The 13,568-nt window shown below is 49.3% G+C and overlaps 32 non-coding genes across 32 annotated transcripts; all 32 read left to right on the forward strand.

Annotated features, from left to right (window-relative positions):
* Positions 1 to 142: 142 nt before the first annotated feature.
* On the forward strand, positions 143 to 258 carry LOC141064216 (U5 spliceosomal RNA). Its single transcript, XR_012225448.1, has one exon. It is a non-coding gene; the product is annotated as a U5 spliceosomal RNA (small nuclear RNA).
* Positions 259 to 572: 314 nt separating this feature from the next.
* On the forward strand, positions 573 to 688 carry LOC141064930 (U5 spliceosomal RNA). The gene has a single exon (XR_012226092.1). It is a non-coding gene; the product is annotated as a U5 spliceosomal RNA (small nuclear RNA).
* Positions 689 to 1,002: 314 nt separating this feature from the next.
* On the forward strand, positions 1,003 to 1,118 carry LOC141064918 (U5 spliceosomal RNA). The gene has a single exon (XR_012226081.1). It is a non-coding gene; the product is annotated as a U5 spliceosomal RNA (small nuclear RNA).
* A 312-nt stretch (positions 1,119 to 1,430) lies between these two features.
* LOC141063984 (U5 spliceosomal RNA) lies at positions 1,431 to 1,546 on the forward strand. The gene has a single exon (XR_012225240.1). It is a non-coding gene; the product is annotated as a U5 spliceosomal RNA (small nuclear RNA).
* A 314-nt stretch (positions 1,547 to 1,860) lies between these two features.
* On the forward strand, positions 1,861 to 1,976 carry LOC141064377 (U5 spliceosomal RNA). Its single transcript, XR_012225594.1, has one exon. It is a non-coding gene; the product is annotated as a U5 spliceosomal RNA (small nuclear RNA).
* Positions 1,977 to 2,290: 314 nt separating this feature from the next.
* Positions 2,291 to 2,406, forward strand: LOC141064167 (U5 spliceosomal RNA). The gene has a single exon (XR_012225404.1). It is a non-coding gene; the product is annotated as a U5 spliceosomal RNA (small nuclear RNA).
* Positions 2,407 to 2,719: 313 nt separating this feature from the next.
* Positions 2,720 to 2,835, forward strand: LOC141064145 (U5 spliceosomal RNA). The gene has a single exon (XR_012225384.1). It is a non-coding gene; the product is annotated as a U5 spliceosomal RNA (small nuclear RNA).
* Positions 2,836 to 3,142: 307 nt separating this feature from the next.
* Positions 3,143 to 3,258, forward strand: LOC141064382 (U5 spliceosomal RNA). Its single transcript, XR_012225598.1, has one exon. It is a non-coding gene; the product is annotated as a U5 spliceosomal RNA (small nuclear RNA).
* A 314-nt stretch (positions 3,259 to 3,572) lies between these two features.
* LOC141064158 (U5 spliceosomal RNA) lies at positions 3,573 to 3,688 on the forward strand. Its single transcript, XR_012225396.1, has one exon. It is a non-coding gene; the product is annotated as a U5 spliceosomal RNA (small nuclear RNA).
* Positions 3,689 to 4,006: 318 nt separating this feature from the next.
* On the forward strand, positions 4,007 to 4,122 carry LOC141064856 (U5 spliceosomal RNA). The gene has a single exon (XR_012226025.1). It is a non-coding gene; the product is annotated as a U5 spliceosomal RNA (small nuclear RNA).
* A 314-nt stretch (positions 4,123 to 4,436) lies between these two features.
* Positions 4,437 to 4,552, forward strand: LOC141064052 (U5 spliceosomal RNA). Its single transcript, XR_012225299.1, has one exon. It is a non-coding gene; the product is annotated as a U5 spliceosomal RNA (small nuclear RNA).
* A 307-nt stretch (positions 4,553 to 4,859) lies between these two features.
* LOC141064388 (U5 spliceosomal RNA) lies at positions 4,860 to 4,974 on the forward strand. Its single transcript, XR_012225604.1, has one exon. It is a non-coding gene; the product is annotated as a U5 spliceosomal RNA (small nuclear RNA).
* Positions 4,975 to 5,289: 315 nt separating this feature from the next.
* On the forward strand, positions 5,290 to 5,405 carry LOC141065229 (U5 spliceosomal RNA). Its single transcript, XR_012226364.1, has one exon. It is a non-coding gene; the product is annotated as a U5 spliceosomal RNA (small nuclear RNA).
* Positions 5,406 to 5,719: 314 nt separating this feature from the next.
* On the forward strand, positions 5,720 to 5,835 carry LOC141064169 (U5 spliceosomal RNA). The gene has a single exon (XR_012225406.1). It is a non-coding gene; the product is annotated as a U5 spliceosomal RNA (small nuclear RNA).
* A 313-nt stretch (positions 5,836 to 6,148) lies between these two features.
* On the forward strand, positions 6,149 to 6,264 carry LOC141065190 (U5 spliceosomal RNA). The gene has a single exon (XR_012226329.1). It is a non-coding gene; the product is annotated as a U5 spliceosomal RNA (small nuclear RNA).
* A 307-nt stretch (positions 6,265 to 6,571) lies between these two features.
* On the forward strand, positions 6,572 to 6,687 carry LOC141064609 (U5 spliceosomal RNA). Its single transcript, XR_012225804.1, has one exon. It is a non-coding gene; the product is annotated as a U5 spliceosomal RNA (small nuclear RNA).
* Positions 6,688 to 7,001: 314 nt separating this feature from the next.
* LOC141063678 (U5 spliceosomal RNA) lies at positions 7,002 to 7,117 on the forward strand. Its single transcript, XR_012224965.1, has one exon. It is a non-coding gene; the product is annotated as a U5 spliceosomal RNA (small nuclear RNA).
* Positions 7,118 to 7,435: 318 nt separating this feature from the next.
* On the forward strand, positions 7,436 to 7,551 carry LOC141064882 (U5 spliceosomal RNA). Its single transcript, XR_012226048.1, has one exon. It is a non-coding gene; the product is annotated as a U5 spliceosomal RNA (small nuclear RNA).
* A 307-nt stretch (positions 7,552 to 7,858) lies between these two features.
* LOC141064389 (U5 spliceosomal RNA) lies at positions 7,859 to 7,973 on the forward strand. Its single transcript, XR_012225605.1, has one exon. It is a non-coding gene; the product is annotated as a U5 spliceosomal RNA (small nuclear RNA).
* Positions 7,974 to 8,288: 315 nt separating this feature from the next.
* LOC141065230 (U5 spliceosomal RNA) lies at positions 8,289 to 8,404 on the forward strand. Its single transcript, XR_012226365.1, has one exon. It is a non-coding gene; the product is annotated as a U5 spliceosomal RNA (small nuclear RNA).
* A 314-nt stretch (positions 8,405 to 8,718) lies between these two features.
* On the forward strand, positions 8,719 to 8,834 carry LOC141064862 (U5 spliceosomal RNA). Its single transcript, XR_012226030.1, has one exon. It is a non-coding gene; the product is annotated as a U5 spliceosomal RNA (small nuclear RNA).
* Positions 8,835 to 9,148: 314 nt separating this feature from the next.
* Positions 9,149 to 9,264, forward strand: LOC141064723 (U5 spliceosomal RNA). Its single transcript, XR_012225908.1, has one exon. It is a non-coding gene; the product is annotated as a U5 spliceosomal RNA (small nuclear RNA).
* Positions 9,265 to 9,578: 314 nt separating this feature from the next.
* On the forward strand, positions 9,579 to 9,694 carry LOC141064402 (U5 spliceosomal RNA). Its single transcript, XR_012225617.1, has one exon. It is a non-coding gene; the product is annotated as a U5 spliceosomal RNA (small nuclear RNA).
* Positions 9,695 to 10,008: 314 nt separating this feature from the next.
* Positions 10,009 to 10,124, forward strand: LOC141064754 (U5 spliceosomal RNA). The gene has a single exon (XR_012225936.1). It is a non-coding gene; the product is annotated as a U5 spliceosomal RNA (small nuclear RNA).
* A 314-nt stretch (positions 10,125 to 10,438) lies between these two features.
* On the forward strand, positions 10,439 to 10,554 carry LOC141063958 (U5 spliceosomal RNA). Its single transcript, XR_012225217.1, has one exon. It is a non-coding gene; the product is annotated as a U5 spliceosomal RNA (small nuclear RNA).
* A 314-nt stretch (positions 10,555 to 10,868) lies between these two features.
* Positions 10,869 to 10,984, forward strand: LOC141064527 (U5 spliceosomal RNA). Its single transcript, XR_012225729.1, has one exon. It is a non-coding gene; the product is annotated as a U5 spliceosomal RNA (small nuclear RNA).
* A 314-nt stretch (positions 10,985 to 11,298) lies between these two features.
* LOC141063963 (U5 spliceosomal RNA) lies at positions 11,299 to 11,414 on the forward strand. Its single transcript, XR_012225221.1, has one exon. It is a non-coding gene; the product is annotated as a U5 spliceosomal RNA (small nuclear RNA).
* Positions 11,415 to 11,728: 314 nt separating this feature from the next.
* LOC141064552 (U5 spliceosomal RNA) lies at positions 11,729 to 11,844 on the forward strand. Its single transcript, XR_012225753.1, has one exon. It is a non-coding gene; the product is annotated as a U5 spliceosomal RNA (small nuclear RNA).
* A 314-nt stretch (positions 11,845 to 12,158) lies between these two features.
* Positions 12,159 to 12,274, forward strand: LOC141064297 (U5 spliceosomal RNA). Its single transcript, XR_012225522.1, has one exon. It is a non-coding gene; the product is annotated as a U5 spliceosomal RNA (small nuclear RNA).
* Positions 12,275 to 12,586: 312 nt separating this feature from the next.
* LOC141064273 (U5 spliceosomal RNA) lies at positions 12,587 to 12,702 on the forward strand. The gene has a single exon (XR_012225500.1). It is a non-coding gene; the product is annotated as a U5 spliceosomal RNA (small nuclear RNA).
* Positions 12,703 to 13,016: 314 nt separating this feature from the next.
* On the forward strand, positions 13,017 to 13,132 carry LOC141064989 (U5 spliceosomal RNA). Its single transcript, XR_012226145.1, has one exon. It is a non-coding gene; the product is annotated as a U5 spliceosomal RNA (small nuclear RNA).
* A 313-nt stretch (positions 13,133 to 13,445) lies between these two features.
* On the forward strand, positions 13,446 to 13,561 carry LOC141065191 (U5 spliceosomal RNA). Its single transcript, XR_012226330.1, has one exon. It is a non-coding gene; the product is annotated as a U5 spliceosomal RNA (small nuclear RNA).
* The last annotated feature ends 7 nt before the right edge of the window (positions 13,562 to 13,568 follow it).

The following is a 13,568-nucleotide window of genomic DNA, read 5'->3' on the forward strand; positions in this document are numbered from 1 at the left end:
GGAGCAGCCTGCTGAAAATGGGCTGTGTGTTGCCGTTTTTGTTTTTCCATAGTCAAACCACGCACCCACTTCTAGGTGGTCTCCCTGGGCCAAATGAGGGCTGTGCCCATGGTGGTAGGTCTGGAGGAAGCCCTTGCCCAGTATACTCTGGCTTCTTTTCAGAAAGTAAAAATCTTTCGCCTTTTACTAAAGATTTTCGTGGAGAGAAGCAAAACTGAGTTTTGTGGCAATTTTTGCACGCTCCAGCTTGCTGGGGATACCTTAAATGGGTTCAACAACAGAATGAAGGAATGGGTGGGTGGGGTTTTGGTGGGAGACTGTACTCTGGGGCTGATGGGAGATGCTTCTCATTTGAATATTGTAGCAGTGGATGGCCTTCTTCCAGGCAGCGGGACATGTGAGTTTCTGGCAGCAGGATGGAGCTGAACACGGAGCAGGCTGCGGAAAATGGGCTGTGTGTTGCCGTTTTTGTTTTTCCATAGACAAACCACGCACCCACTTCTAGGTGGTCTCCCTGGGCCAAATGAGGGCTGTGCCCATGGTGGTAGGTCAGGAGGAAGCCCTTACCCAGTATACTCTGGTTTCTCTTCAGAACGTAAAAATCTTTCGCCTTTTACTAAAGGTTTCCGTGGAGAGAAGCAATACTGAGTTTTGTAGCAATTTTTGCACGCTCCAGCTTGCTGGGGCTTCCTTAAATGGGTTCAACAACAGAATGAAGGAATGTGTGGGTGGGGTTTTGGTGGGAGACTATGCTCTGGGGCTGCTGGGAAATGTCTCTCATTTGAAAATTGTAGCAGTGGATGGCCTTCTTCCAGGCAGCGGGACATGTGACTCTCTGGCAGCACGATGGAGCTGAACACGGAGCAGACTGCGGAAAATGGGCTGTGTGTTGCCATTTTTGTTTTTCCATAGCCAAACCACGCACCCACTTCTAGGTGGTCTCCCTGGGCCAAATGAGGGCTGTGCCCATGGTGGTAGGTCAGGAGGAAGCCCTTGCCCAGTATACTCTGGCTTCTCTTCAGAATGTAAAAATCTTTCGCCTTTTACTAAAGATTTCCGTGGAGAGAAGCAAACCTGAGTTTTGTGGCAATTTTTGCATGCTCCAGCTTGCTGGGGCTTCCTTAAATGGGTTCAACAACAGAATGAAGGAATGAGTGGGTGGGGTTTTGGTGGGAGACTGTCCTCTGGGGCTGCTGGGATCTGTCTCTCATTTGAATATTGTAGCAGTGGATGGCCTTCTTCTAGGCAGCGGGACATGTGACTCTCTGGCAGCACGATGGAGCTGAACACGGAGCAGCCTGCGGAAAATGGGCTGTGTTGCTGTTTTTGTTTTTCCATAGCCAAACCACGCACCCTCTTCTAGGTGGTCTCCCTGGGCCAAATGAGGGCTGTGACCATGGTGGTAGGTCAGGAGCAAGCCCTTGCCCAGTATCCTCTGGCTTCTTTTCAGAACGTAAAAATCTTTCGCCTTTTACTAAAGATTTCTGTGGAGAGAAGCAAAACTGAGTTTTGTGGCAATTTTTGCATGCTCCAGCTTTCTGGGGCTTCCTTAAATGGGTTCAACAACAGAATGAAAGAATGAGTGGGTGGGGTTTTGGTGGGAGCCTGTACTCTGGGGCTGATGGGAAATGCTTCTCATTTGAATATTGTAGCAGTGGATGGCCTTCTTCCAGGCAGCGGGACATGTGACTCTCTGACAGCAGGATGGAGCTTAACACAGAGCAGCCTGCGGAAAATGGGCTGTGTGTTGCCGTTTTTGTTTTTCCATAGCCAAACCACGTACCCACTTCTAGGTGGTCTCCCTGGGCCAAATGAGGGCTGCGGCTATGGTGGTAGGTCAGGAGGAAGCCCTTGCGCCGTATCCTCTGGCTTTTCTACAGAACGTAAAAATCTTTTGCCTTTTACTAAAGATTTCTGTGGAGAGAAGCAAAACTGAGTTTTGTGCCAATTTTTGCATGTTCCAGCTAGCTGGGGCTTCCTTAAATGTGTTTAACAACAGAATGAAGGAATGAGTGGGTGGGGTTTTGGTGGGAGACTGTACTCTGGGGCTGCTGGGAAATGTTTCTCATTTGAATATAGTAGCCGTGGATGGCCTTTTTTCAGTCAGCAGGACATGTGACTCTCTGGCAGCACGATGGAGCTGAACATGGAGCAGCCTGTGGAAAATGGGCTGTGTGTTGCCATTTTTGTTTTTCCATAGCCAAACCACGCACCCACTTCTAGGTGGTCTCCCTGGGCCAAATGAGGGCTGTGCACATGGTGGTAGGTCAGGAGGAAGCCCTTGACCAGTATACTCTGGCTTTTCTTCAGAACGTAAAAATCTTTCGCTTTTTACTAAAGATTTCCGTGGAGAGAAACAAAACTGAGTTTTGTGGCAATTTTTGCACGCTCCAGCTTGCTGGGGCTTCCTTAAATGGGTTCAAAAACAGAATGAAGGAATGAGTGGGTGGATTTTGGTGGGAAACTGTACTATGGGGCTGCTGGGAAATGTCTTTCATTTGAATATTGTAGCAGTGGATGGCCTTCTTCCAGGCAGCGGGACATGTGACTCTCTGGCAGCAGGATGGAGCTGAACACAGAGCAGCCTGCGGAAAATGGGCTGTGTGTTGCCGTTTTTGTTTTTCCATAGCCAAACCACGCACCCACTTCTAGGTGGTCTCCCTGGGCCAAATGAGGGCTGTGCCCATGGTGGTAGGTCAGTAGGAAGCCCTTGCCCAGTATACTCTGGCTTTTCTTCCGAACGTAAAAATCTTTCGCCTTTTACTAAAGATTTCCGTGGAGAGAAGCAAAACTGAGTTTTGTGGCAATTTTTGCACGCTCCAGCTTGCTGGCGCTATGGGTTCAACAACAGAATGAAGGAATGAGTGGGTGGGGTTTTTGTGGGAGACTGTACTCTGGGGCTGCTGGGAAATGTCTCTCATTTGAATATTGTAGCAGTGGATGGCGTTCTTCCAGGCAGCGGGACAGGTGACAATCTGGCAGCAAGATGGAGCTGAACACGGAGCAGCCTGCGGAAAATGGGCTGTGTGTTGCCGTTTTTGTTTTTCCATAGCAAAACCACGCACCCACTTCTAGGTGGTCTCCCTGGGCCTAATGAGGGTTGCGGCCATGTTGGTAGGTCTGGAGGAAGCCTTTGCCCAGTATACTCTGGCTTTTCTTCAGAACGTAAAAATCTTTTGCCTTTTATTAAAGATTTCCGTGGACATAAGCAAAACTGAGTTTTCTGGCAATTTTTGCACGCTCCAGCTTGCTGGGGCTTCCTTAAATGGGTTCAACAACAGAATGAAGGAATGAGTGGGTGGGGTTTTGGTGGGAGACTGTACTCTGGGGCTGCTGGGAAATGTCTCTCATTTGAATATTGTAGCAGTGGATGGCCTTCTTCCAGGCAACGGGACATGTGACTCTCTGGCAGCACGATGGAGCTGAACACGGAGCAGCCTGCGGAAAATGGGCTGTGTGTTGCCGTTTTTGTTTTTCCATAGTCAAACCATGCACCCACTTCTAGGTGGTCTCCCTGGGCCAAATGAGGGCTGTGCCCATGGTGGTAGGTCAGGAGGAAGCCCTTACCCAATATACTTTGGTTTCTCTTCAGAGCGTAAAAATCTTTCGCCTTTTACTAAAGATTTCCGTGGAGAGAAGCAAAACTCAGTTTTGTGGCAATTTTTGCACGCCCCAGCTTGCTGTGGCTTCCTTAAATGGGTTCAACAACAGAATGAAGGAATGAGTGGGTGGGTGGGGTTTTGGTGGGAGACTGTACTCTGGGGCTGCTGGGAAATGTCTCTCATTTGAAAATTGTAGCAGTGGATGGCCTTCTTCCAGGCAGCGGGACATGTGACTCTCTGGCAGCACGATGGAGCTGAACACGGAACAGCCTGCGGAAAATGGGCTGTGTTTTGCCTTTTTTGTTTTTCCATAGCCAAACCATGCACCCACTTCTAGGTGGTCTCCCTGGGCCAAATGAGGGCTGGGCCCATGGTGGTAGGTCAGGAGGAAGCTCTTGCTCTGTATACTCTGGCTTCTCTTCAGAACGTAAAAATCTTTCGCCTTTTACTAAAGATTTCCGTGGAGAGAAGCAAAACTGAGTTTTGTGGCAATTTTTACACGCTCCAGCTTGCTGGGGCTTCCTTAAATGGGTTCAACAACAGAATGAAGGAATGAGTGGGTGGGGTTTTGGTGGGAGACTGTACTCTGGGGCTGATGGGAAATGCCTCTCATTTGAATATTGTAGCAGTGGATGGCCTGCTTCCAGGCAGCGGGACATGTGACTCTCTGGCAGCACGATGGAGCTGAACACGGAGCAGCCTGCGGAAAATGGGCTGTGTGTTGCCGTTTTTGTTTTTCCATAGCCAAACCACGCACCCACTTCTAGGTGGTCTCCCTGGGCCAAATGAGGGCTGTGCCCATGGTGGTAGGTCAGTAGGAAGCCCTTACCCAGTATACTCTGGCTTTTCTTCAGAACGTAAAAATCTTTCGCCTTTTACTAAAGATTTCCGTGGAGAGAAGCAAAACTGATTTTTGTGGCAATTTTTGCACGCTCCAGCTTGCTGGCGCTATGGGTTCAACAACAGAATGAAGGAATGAGTGGGTGGGGTTTTGGTGGGAGACTGTACTCTGGGGCTTATGGGAAATGCCTCTCATTTGAATATTGTAGCAGTGGATGTCCTTCTTCCAGGCAGCTGGATATGTGACTCTCTGGCAGCAGGATGGAGCTGAACACGGAGCAGCCTGCGGAAAATGGGCTGTGTGTTGCCATTTTTGTTTTTCCATAGTCAAACCATGCACCCACTTCTAGGTGGTCTCCCTGGGCCAAATGAGGGCTGGGCCCATGGTGGTAGGTCAGGAGGAAGCTCTTGCTCTGTATACTCTGGCTTCTCTTCAGAACGTAAAAATCTTTCGCCTTTTACTAAAGATTTCCGTGGAGAGAAGCAATACTGAGTTTTGTGGCAATTTCTCCGCGCTCTAGCTTGTAGTGGCTTCCTTAAATGGGTTCTACAACAGAATGAAGGAATGAGTGTGTGGGGTTTTGGTGGGAGACTGTACTCTGGGGCTGCTGGGAAATGTCTCTCATTTGAATATTGTAGCAGTGGATGGCGTTCTTCCAGGCAGCGGGACAGGTGACGATCTGGCAGCAAGATGGAGCTGAACACGGAGCAGCCTGCGGAAAATGGGCTGTGTGTTGCCGTTTTTGTTTTTCCATAGCCAAACCACGCACCCACTTCTAGGTGGTCTCCCTGGGCCAAATGAGGGCTGTGCCCATGGTGGTAGGTCAGGAGGAAGCCCTTGCCCAGTATACTCTGGCTTCTCTTCAGAACGTAAAAATCTTTCGTCTTTTACTAAAGGTTTCCGTGGAGAGAAGCAATACTGAGTTTTGTAGCAATTTTTGCACGCTCCAGCTTGCTGGGGCTTCCTTAAATGGGTTCAACAACAGAATGAAGGAATGAGTGAGTGGGGTTTTGGTGGGAGACTGTACTCTGGGGCTGCTGGGAAATGTCTCTCATTTGAATATTGTAGCAGTGGATGGCCTTCTTCCAGGCAACGGGACATGTGACTCTCTGGCAGCAGGATGGAGCTGAACACGGAGCAGCCTGCGGAAAATGGGCTGTGTGTTGCCATTTTTGTTTTTCCATAGCCAAACCACGCACCCACTTCTAGGTGGTCTCCCTGGGCCAAATGAGGGCTGTGCACATGGTGGTAGGTCAGGAGGAAGCCCTTGACCAGTATACTCTGGCTTTTCTTCAGAACGTAAAAATCTTTCGCTTTTTACTAAAGATTTCCGTGGAGAGAAACAAAACTGAGTTTTGTGGCAATTTTTGCACGCTCCAGCTTGCTGGGGCTTCCTTAAATGGGTTCAACAACAGAATGAAGGAATGAGTGGGTGGATTTTGGTGGGAAACTGTACTATGGGGCTGCTGGGAAATGTCTTTCATTTGAATATTGTAGCAGTGGATGGCCTTCTTCCAGGCAGCGGGACATGTGACTCTCTGGCAGCAGGATGGAGCTGAACACAGAGCAGCCTGCGGAAAATGGGCTGTGTGTTGCCGTTTTTGTTTTTCCATAGCCAAACCACGCACCCACTTCTAGGTGGTCTCCCTGGGCCAAATGAGGGCTGTGCCCATGGTGGTAGGTCAGTAGGAAGCCCTTGCCCAGTATACTCTGGCTTTTCTTCAGAACGTAAAAATCTTTCGCCTTTTACTAAAGATTTCCGTGGAGAGAAGCAAAACTGAGTTTTGTGGCAATTTTTGCACGCTCCAGCTTGCTGGCGCTATGGGTTCAACAACAGAATGAAGGAATGAGTGGGTGGGGTTTTTGTGGGAGACTGTACTCTGGGGCTGCTGGGAAATGTCTCTCATTTGAATATTGTAGCAGTGGATGGCGTTCTTCCAGGCAGCGGGACAGGTGACAATCTGGCAGCAAGATGGAGCTGAACACGGAGCAGCCTGCGGAAAATGGGCTGTGTGTTGCCGTTTTTGTTTTTCCATAGCAAAACCACGCACCCACTTCTAGGTGGTCTCCCTGGGCCTAATGAGGGTTGCGGCCATGTTGGTAGGTCTGGAGGAAGTCTTTGCCCAGTATACTCTGGCTTTTCTTCAGAACGTAAAAGTCTTTTGCCTTTTATTAAAGATTTCCGTGGACATAAGCAAAACTGAGTTTTCTGGCAATTTTTGCACGCTCCAGCTTGCTGGGGCTTCCTTAAATGGGTTCAACAACAGAATGAAGGAATGAGTGGGTGGGGTTTTGGTGGGAGACTGTACTCTGGGGCTGCTGGGAAATGTCTCTCATTTGAATATTGTAGCAGTGGATGGCCTTCTTCCAGGCAACGGGACATGTGACTCTCTGGCAGCACGATGGAGCTGAACACGGAGCAGCCTGCGGAAAATGGGCTGTGTGTTGCCGTTTTTGTTTTTCCATAGTCAAACCATGCACCCACTTCTAGGTGGTCTCCCTGGGCCAAATGAGGGCTGTGCCCATGGTGGTAGGTCAGGAGGAAGCCCTTACCCAGTATACTCTGGTTTCTCTTCAGAATGTAAAAATCTTTCGCCTTTTACTAAAGATTTCCGTGGAGAGAAGCAAAACTGAGTTTTGTGGCAATTTTTGCACGCCCCAGCTTGCTGTGGCTTCCTTAAATGGGTTCAACAACAGAATGAAGGAATGAGTGGGTGGGTGGGGTTTTGGTGGGAGACTGTGCTCTGGGGCTGCTGGGAAATGTCTCTCATTTGAAAATTGTAGCAGTGGATGGCCTTCTTCCAGGCAGCGGGACATGTGACTCTCTGGCAGCACGATGGAGCTGAACACGGAACAGCCTGCGGAAAATGGGCTGTGTTTTGCCTTTTTTGTTTTTCCATAGCCAAACCATGCACCCACTTCTAGGTGGTCTCCCTGGGCCAAATGAGGGCTGGGCCCATGGTGGTAGGTCAGGAGGAAGCTCTTGCTCTGTATACTCTGGCTTCTCTTCAGAACGTAAAAATCTTTCGCCTTTTACTAAAGATTTCCGTGGAGAGAAGCAAAACTGAGTTTTGTGGCAATTTTTGCACGCTCCAGCTTGCTGGCGCTATGGGTTCAACAACAGAATGAAGGAATGAGTGGGTGGGGTTTTGGTGGGAGACTGTACTCTGGGGCTTATGGGAAATGCCTCTCATTTGAATATTGTAGCAGTGGATGGCCTTCTTCCAGGCAGCTGGACATGTGACTCTCTGGCAGCAGGATGGAGCTGAACACGGAGCAGCCTGCGGAAAATGGGCTGTGTGTTGCCGTTTTTGTTTTTCCATAGTCAAACCATGCACCCACTTCTAGGTGGTCTCCCTGGGCCAAATGAGGGCTGTGCCCATGGTGGTAGGTCAGGAGGAAGCCCTTGCCCAGTATACTCTGGCTTCTCTTCAGAACGTAAAAATCTTTCGCCTTTTACTAAAGATTTCCGTGGAGAGAAGCAATACTGAGTTTTGTGGCAATTTCTCCGCGCTCTAGCTTGTAGTGGCTTCCTTAAATGGGTTCTACAACAGAATGAAGGAATGAGTGGGTGGGGTTTTGGTGGGAGACTGTACTCTGGGGCTGCTGGGAAATGTCTCTCATTTGAATATTGTAGCAGTGGATGGCGTTCTTCCAGGCAGCGGGACAGGTGACGATCTGGCAGCAAGATGGAGCTGAACACGGAGCAGCCTGCGGAAAATGGGCTGTGTGTTGCCGTTTTTGTTTTTCCATAGCCAAACCACGCACCCACTTCTAGGTGGTCTCCCTGGGCCAAATGAGGGCTGTGCCCATGGTGGTAGGTCAGGAGGAAGCCCTTGCCCAGTATACTCTGGCTTCTCTTCAGAACGTAAAAATCTTTCGTCTTTTACTAAAGGTTTCCGTGGAGAGAAGCAATACTGAGTTTTGTAGCAATTTTTGCACGCTCCAGCTTGCTGGGGCTTCCTTAAATGGGTTCAACAACAGAATGAAGGAATGAGTGGGTGGGGTTTTGGTGGGAGACTGTACTCTGGGGCTGCTGGGAAATGTCTCTCATTTGAATTTTGTAGCAGTGGATGGCCTTCTTCCAGGCAGCGGGACATGTGACTCTCTGGCAGCAGGATGGAGCTGAACACGGAGCAGCCTGCGGAAAATGGGCTGTGTGTTGCCGTTTTTGTTTTTCCATAGCCAAACCACGCACCCACTTCTAGGTGGTCTCCCTGGGCCAAATGAGGGCTTCGGCCATGGTGGTAGGTCAGGAGGAAGCCCTTGCGCAGTATACTCTGGCTTTTCTTCAGAACGTAAAAATCTTTCGCCTTTTACTAAAGATTTCCGTGGAGAGAAGCAAAACTGAGTTTTGTGGCAATTTTTGCACGCTCCAGTTTGCTGGGGCTTCCTTAAATGGGTTCAACAACAGAATGAAGGAATGAGTGGGTGGGGTTTTGGTGGGAGACTGTACTCTGGGGCTGCTGGGAAATGTCTCTCATTTGAATATTGTAGCAGTGGATGGCGTTCTTCCAGACAGCGGGACAGGTGACAATCTGGCAGCAAGATGGAGCTGAACACGGAGCAGCCTGCGGAAAATGGGCTGTGTGTTGCCGTTTTTGTTTTTCCATAGCCAAACCACGCACCCACTTCTAGGTGGTCTCCCTGGGCCTAATGAGGGTTGCGGCCATGTTGGTAGGTCTGGAGGAAGCCTTTGCCCAGTATACTCTGGCTTTTCTTCAGAATGTAAAAATCTTTTTCCTTTTACTAAAGATTTCGGTGGAGAGAAGCAAAACTGAATTTTGTGGCAATTTTTGCACGCTCCAGCTTGCTGGGGCTTCCTTAAATGGGTTCAACAACAGAATGAAGGAATGAGTGGGTGGGGTTTTGGTGGGAGACTGTACTCTGGGGCTGCTGGGAAATGTCTCTCATTTGAATATTGTAGCAGTGGATGGCCTTCTTCCAGGCAGCGGGACATGTGACTCTCTGGCAGCAAGATGGAGCTGAACATGGAGCAGCCTGCGGAAAATGGGCTGTGTGTTGCCGTTTTTGTTTTTCCATAGCCAAACCACGCACCCACTTCTAGGTGGTCTACCTGGGCCAAATGAGGGCTTTGCCCATGGTGGTAGGTCAGGAGGAAGCCCTTGCCCAGCATACTCTGGCTTCTCTTCAGATTGTAAAAATCTTTCACCTTTTATTAAAGATTTCCGTGGAGAGAAGCAAAACTGAGTTTTGTGGCAATTTTTGCATGCTCCAGCTTGCTGGGACTTCCTTAAATGGCTTCAACAACAGAATGAAGGAATGAATGGGTGGGGTTTTGGTGGGAGACTGTACTCTGGGGCTACTGGGAAATGTCTCTCATTTGAATATTGTAGCTCTGGATGGCCTTCTTCCAGGCAGCGGGACGTGTGACTCTCTGGCAGCACGATGGAGCTGAACACGGAGCAACCTGTGCAAAATGGGCTGTGTGTTGCCGTTTTTGTTTTTCCATAGCAAAACCACGCACCCAATTCTAGGTGGTCTCCCTGGGCCTAATGAGGGTTGCGGCCATGTTGGTAGGTCTGGAGGAAGCCTTTGCCCAGTATACTCTTGCTTTTTTTCAGAACGTAAAAATCTTTTGCCTTTTATTAAAGATTTCGGTGGAGAGAAGCAAAGCTGAGTTTTGTGGCAATTTTTGCACTCTCCAGCTTGCTGGGGCTACCTTAAATGGGTTCAACAACAGAATGAAGGAATGAGTGGGTGGGGTTTTGGTGGGAGACTGTACGCTGGGGCTGCTGGGAGATGTCTCTCATTTGAATATTGTAGCAGTGGATGGCCTTCTTCCAGGCAGCGGGACATGTGACTTTCTGGCAGCAGGATGGAGCTGAACATGGAGCAGCCTGCGGAAAATGGGCTGTGTGTTGCCGTTTTTGTTTTTCCATAGCCAAACCACGTACCCACTTCTAGGTGGTCTCCCTAGGCCAAATGAGAGCTGTGCCCATGGTGGTAGGTCAGGAGGAAGCCCTTGCCCAGTATACTCTGGCTTCTCTTCAGAACGTAAAAATCATTCGCCTTTTACTAACGATTTCCGTGGAGAGAAGCAAAACTGAGTTTTGTGGCAATTTTTGCACGCTCCAGCTTGCTGGGGCTTCCTTAAATGGGTTCAACAACAGAATGAAGGAATAAGTGGGTGGGGTTTTGGTGGGAGACTGTACTCTGGGGCTGCTGGGAAATGTCTCTCATTTGAATATTGTAGCAGTGGATGGCCTTCTTCCAGGCAGCGGGACATGTGACTCTCTGGCAGCAAGATGGAGCTGAACATGGAGCAGCCAGCGGAAAATGGGCTGTGTGTTGCCGTTTTTGTTTTTCCATAGCCAAACCACGCACCCACTTCTAGGTGGTCTCCCTGGGCCAAATGAGGGCTGTGCCCATGGTGGTAGGTCAGGAGGAAGCACTTGCCCAGTATACTCTGGCTTTTCATCAGAATGTAAAAATCTTTCGCCTTTTATTAAAGATTTCCGTGGAGAGAAGCAAAACTGAGTTTTGTGGTAATTTTTGCACGCTCCAGCTTGCTGGGACTTCGTTAAATGGGTTCAACAACAGAATGAAAGAATGAGTGGGTGGGGTTTTGGTGGGAGACTGTACTCTGGGGCTGCTGGGAAATGATTCTCATTTGAATATAGTAGCCATGGATGGCCTTTTTTCAGTCAGCGGGACACGTGACGCTCTGGCAGCAGGATGGAGCTGAACACGGAGCAGCCTGCGGAAAATGGGCTGTGTGTTGCCGTTTTTGTTTTTCCATAGCCAAACCACGCACCCACTTCTAGGTGGTCTCCCTGGGCCAAATGAGGGCTGTGCCCATGGTGGTAGGTCAGGAGGAAGCCCTTGCCCAGTATACTCTGGCTTCTCTTCAGAACTTAAAAATCTTTCGCCTTTTACTAAAGATTTCCGTGGAGAGAAGCAAAACTGAATTTTGTGGCAATTTTTGCACGCTCCAGCTTGCTGGGGCTTCCTTAAATGGGTTCAACAACAGAATGAAGGAATGAGTGGGTGGGGTTTTGGTGGGAGACTGTACTCTGGGGCTGCTGGGAAATGTCTCTCATTTGAATATTGTAGCAGTGGATGGCCTTCTACCAGGCAGCGGGACATGTGACTCTCTGGCAGCAAGATGGAGCTGAACATGGAGCAGCCTGCGGAAAATGGGCTGTGTGTTGCCGTTTTTGTTTTTCTATAGCATAACCACGCACCCACTTCTAGGTGGTCTCCCTGGGCCAAATGAGGGCTGTGCCCATGGTGGTAGGTCAGGAGGAAGCCCTTGCCCAGTATACTCTGGCTTTTCATCAGAATGTAAAAATCTTTCGCCTTTTATTAAAGATTTCCGTGGAGAGAAGCAAAACTGAGTTTTGTGGCAATTTTTGCACGCTCCAGCTTGCTGGGACTTCATTAAATGGGTTCAACAACAGAATGAAGGAATGAGTGGGTGGGGTTTTGGTGGGAGACTGTACTCTGGGGCTGCTGGGAAATGTCTCTCATTTGAATATTGTAGCAGTGGATGGCCTTCTTCCAGGCAATGGGACATGTGACTCTCTGGCAGCACGATGGAGCTGAACACGGAGCAGACTGCGGAAAATGGGCTGTGTGTTGCCATTTTTGTTTTTCCATAGCCAAACCACGCACCCACTTCTAGGTGGTCTCCCTGGGCCAAATGAGGGCTGTGTCCATGGTGGTAGGTCAGGAGGAAGCCCTTGCCCAGTATACTCTGGCTTCTCTTCAGAACGTAAAAATCTTTCGCCTTTTACTAAAGATTTCCGTGGAGAGAAGCAAACCTGAGTTTTGTGGCAATTTTTGCATGCTCCAGCTTGCTGGGGCTTCCTTAAATGGGTTCAACAACAGAATGAAGGAATGAGTGGGTGGGGTTTTGGTGGGAGACTGTCCTCTGGGGCTGCTTGGATCTGTCTCTCATTTGAATATTGTAGCAGTGGATGGCCTTCTTCTAGGCAGCGGGACATGTGACTCTCTGGCAGCACGATGGAGCTGAACACGGAGCAGCCTGCGGAAAATGGGCTGTGTTGCTGTTTTTGTTTTTCCATAGCCAAACCACGCACCCACTTCTAGGTGGTCTCCCTGGGCCAAATGAGGGCTGTGACCATGGTGGTAGGTCAGGAGCAAGCCCTTGCCCAGTATCCTCTGGCTTCTTTTCAGAATGTAAAAATCTTTCGCCTTTTACTAAAGATTTCTGTGGAGAGAAGCAAAACTGAGTTTTGTGGCAATTTTTGCATGCTCCAGCTTGCTGGGGCTTCCTTAAATGGGTTCAACAACAAAATGAAAGAATGAGTGGGTGGGGTTTTGGTGTGAGCCTGTACTCTGGGGCTGATGGGAAATGCTTCTCATTTGAATATTGTAGCAGTGGATGGCCTTCTTCCAGGCAGCGGGACATGTGACTCTCTGACAGCAGGATGGAGCTTAACACAGAGCAGCCTGCGGAAAATGGGCTGTGTGTTGCCGTTTTTGTTTTTCCATAGCCAAACCACGCACCCTCTTCTAGGTGGTCTCCCTGGGCGAAATAAGGGCTGTGCCCATGGTGGTAGGTCAGGAGGAAGCCCTTGCCCAGTATACTCTGGCTTCTCTTCAGAACGTAAAAATCTTTCGCCTTTTACTAAAGATTTCCGTGGAGAGAAACAAAACTGAGTTTTGTGGCAATTTTTGCACGCTCCAGCTTGCTGGGGCTTCCTTAAATGGGTTCAACAACAGAATGAAGGAATGAGTGGGTGGATTTTGGTGGGAAACTGTACTATGGGGCTGCTGGGAAATGTCTTTCATTGGAATATTGTAGCAGTGGATGGCCTTTTTCCAGGCAGCGGGACATGTGACTCTCTGGCAGCAGGATGGAGCTGAACACAGAGCAGCCTGCGGAAAATGGGCTGTGTGTTGCCGTTTTTGTTTTTCCATAGCCAAACCACGCACCCACTTCTAGGTGGTCTCCCTGGGCCAAATGAGGGCTGTGCCCATGGTGGTAGGTCAGTAGGAAGCCCTTGCCCAGTATACTCTGGCTTTTCTTCAGAACGTAAAAATCTTTCGCCTTTTACTAAAGATTTCCGTGGAGAGAAGCAAAACTGAGTTTTGTGGCAATTTTTGCACGCTCCAGCTTGCTGGCGCTATGGGTT

Source organism: Dendrobates tinctorius, unplaced genomic scaffold (genome assembly GCF_039654945.1).
Source record: "Dendrobates tinctorius isolate UK_male_01 unplaced genomic scaffold, ASM3965494v1 ptg000250l, whole genome shotgun sequence".
NCBI lineage: Eukaryota > Metazoa > Chordata > Amphibia > Anura > Dendrobatidae > Dendrobates > Dendrobates tinctorius.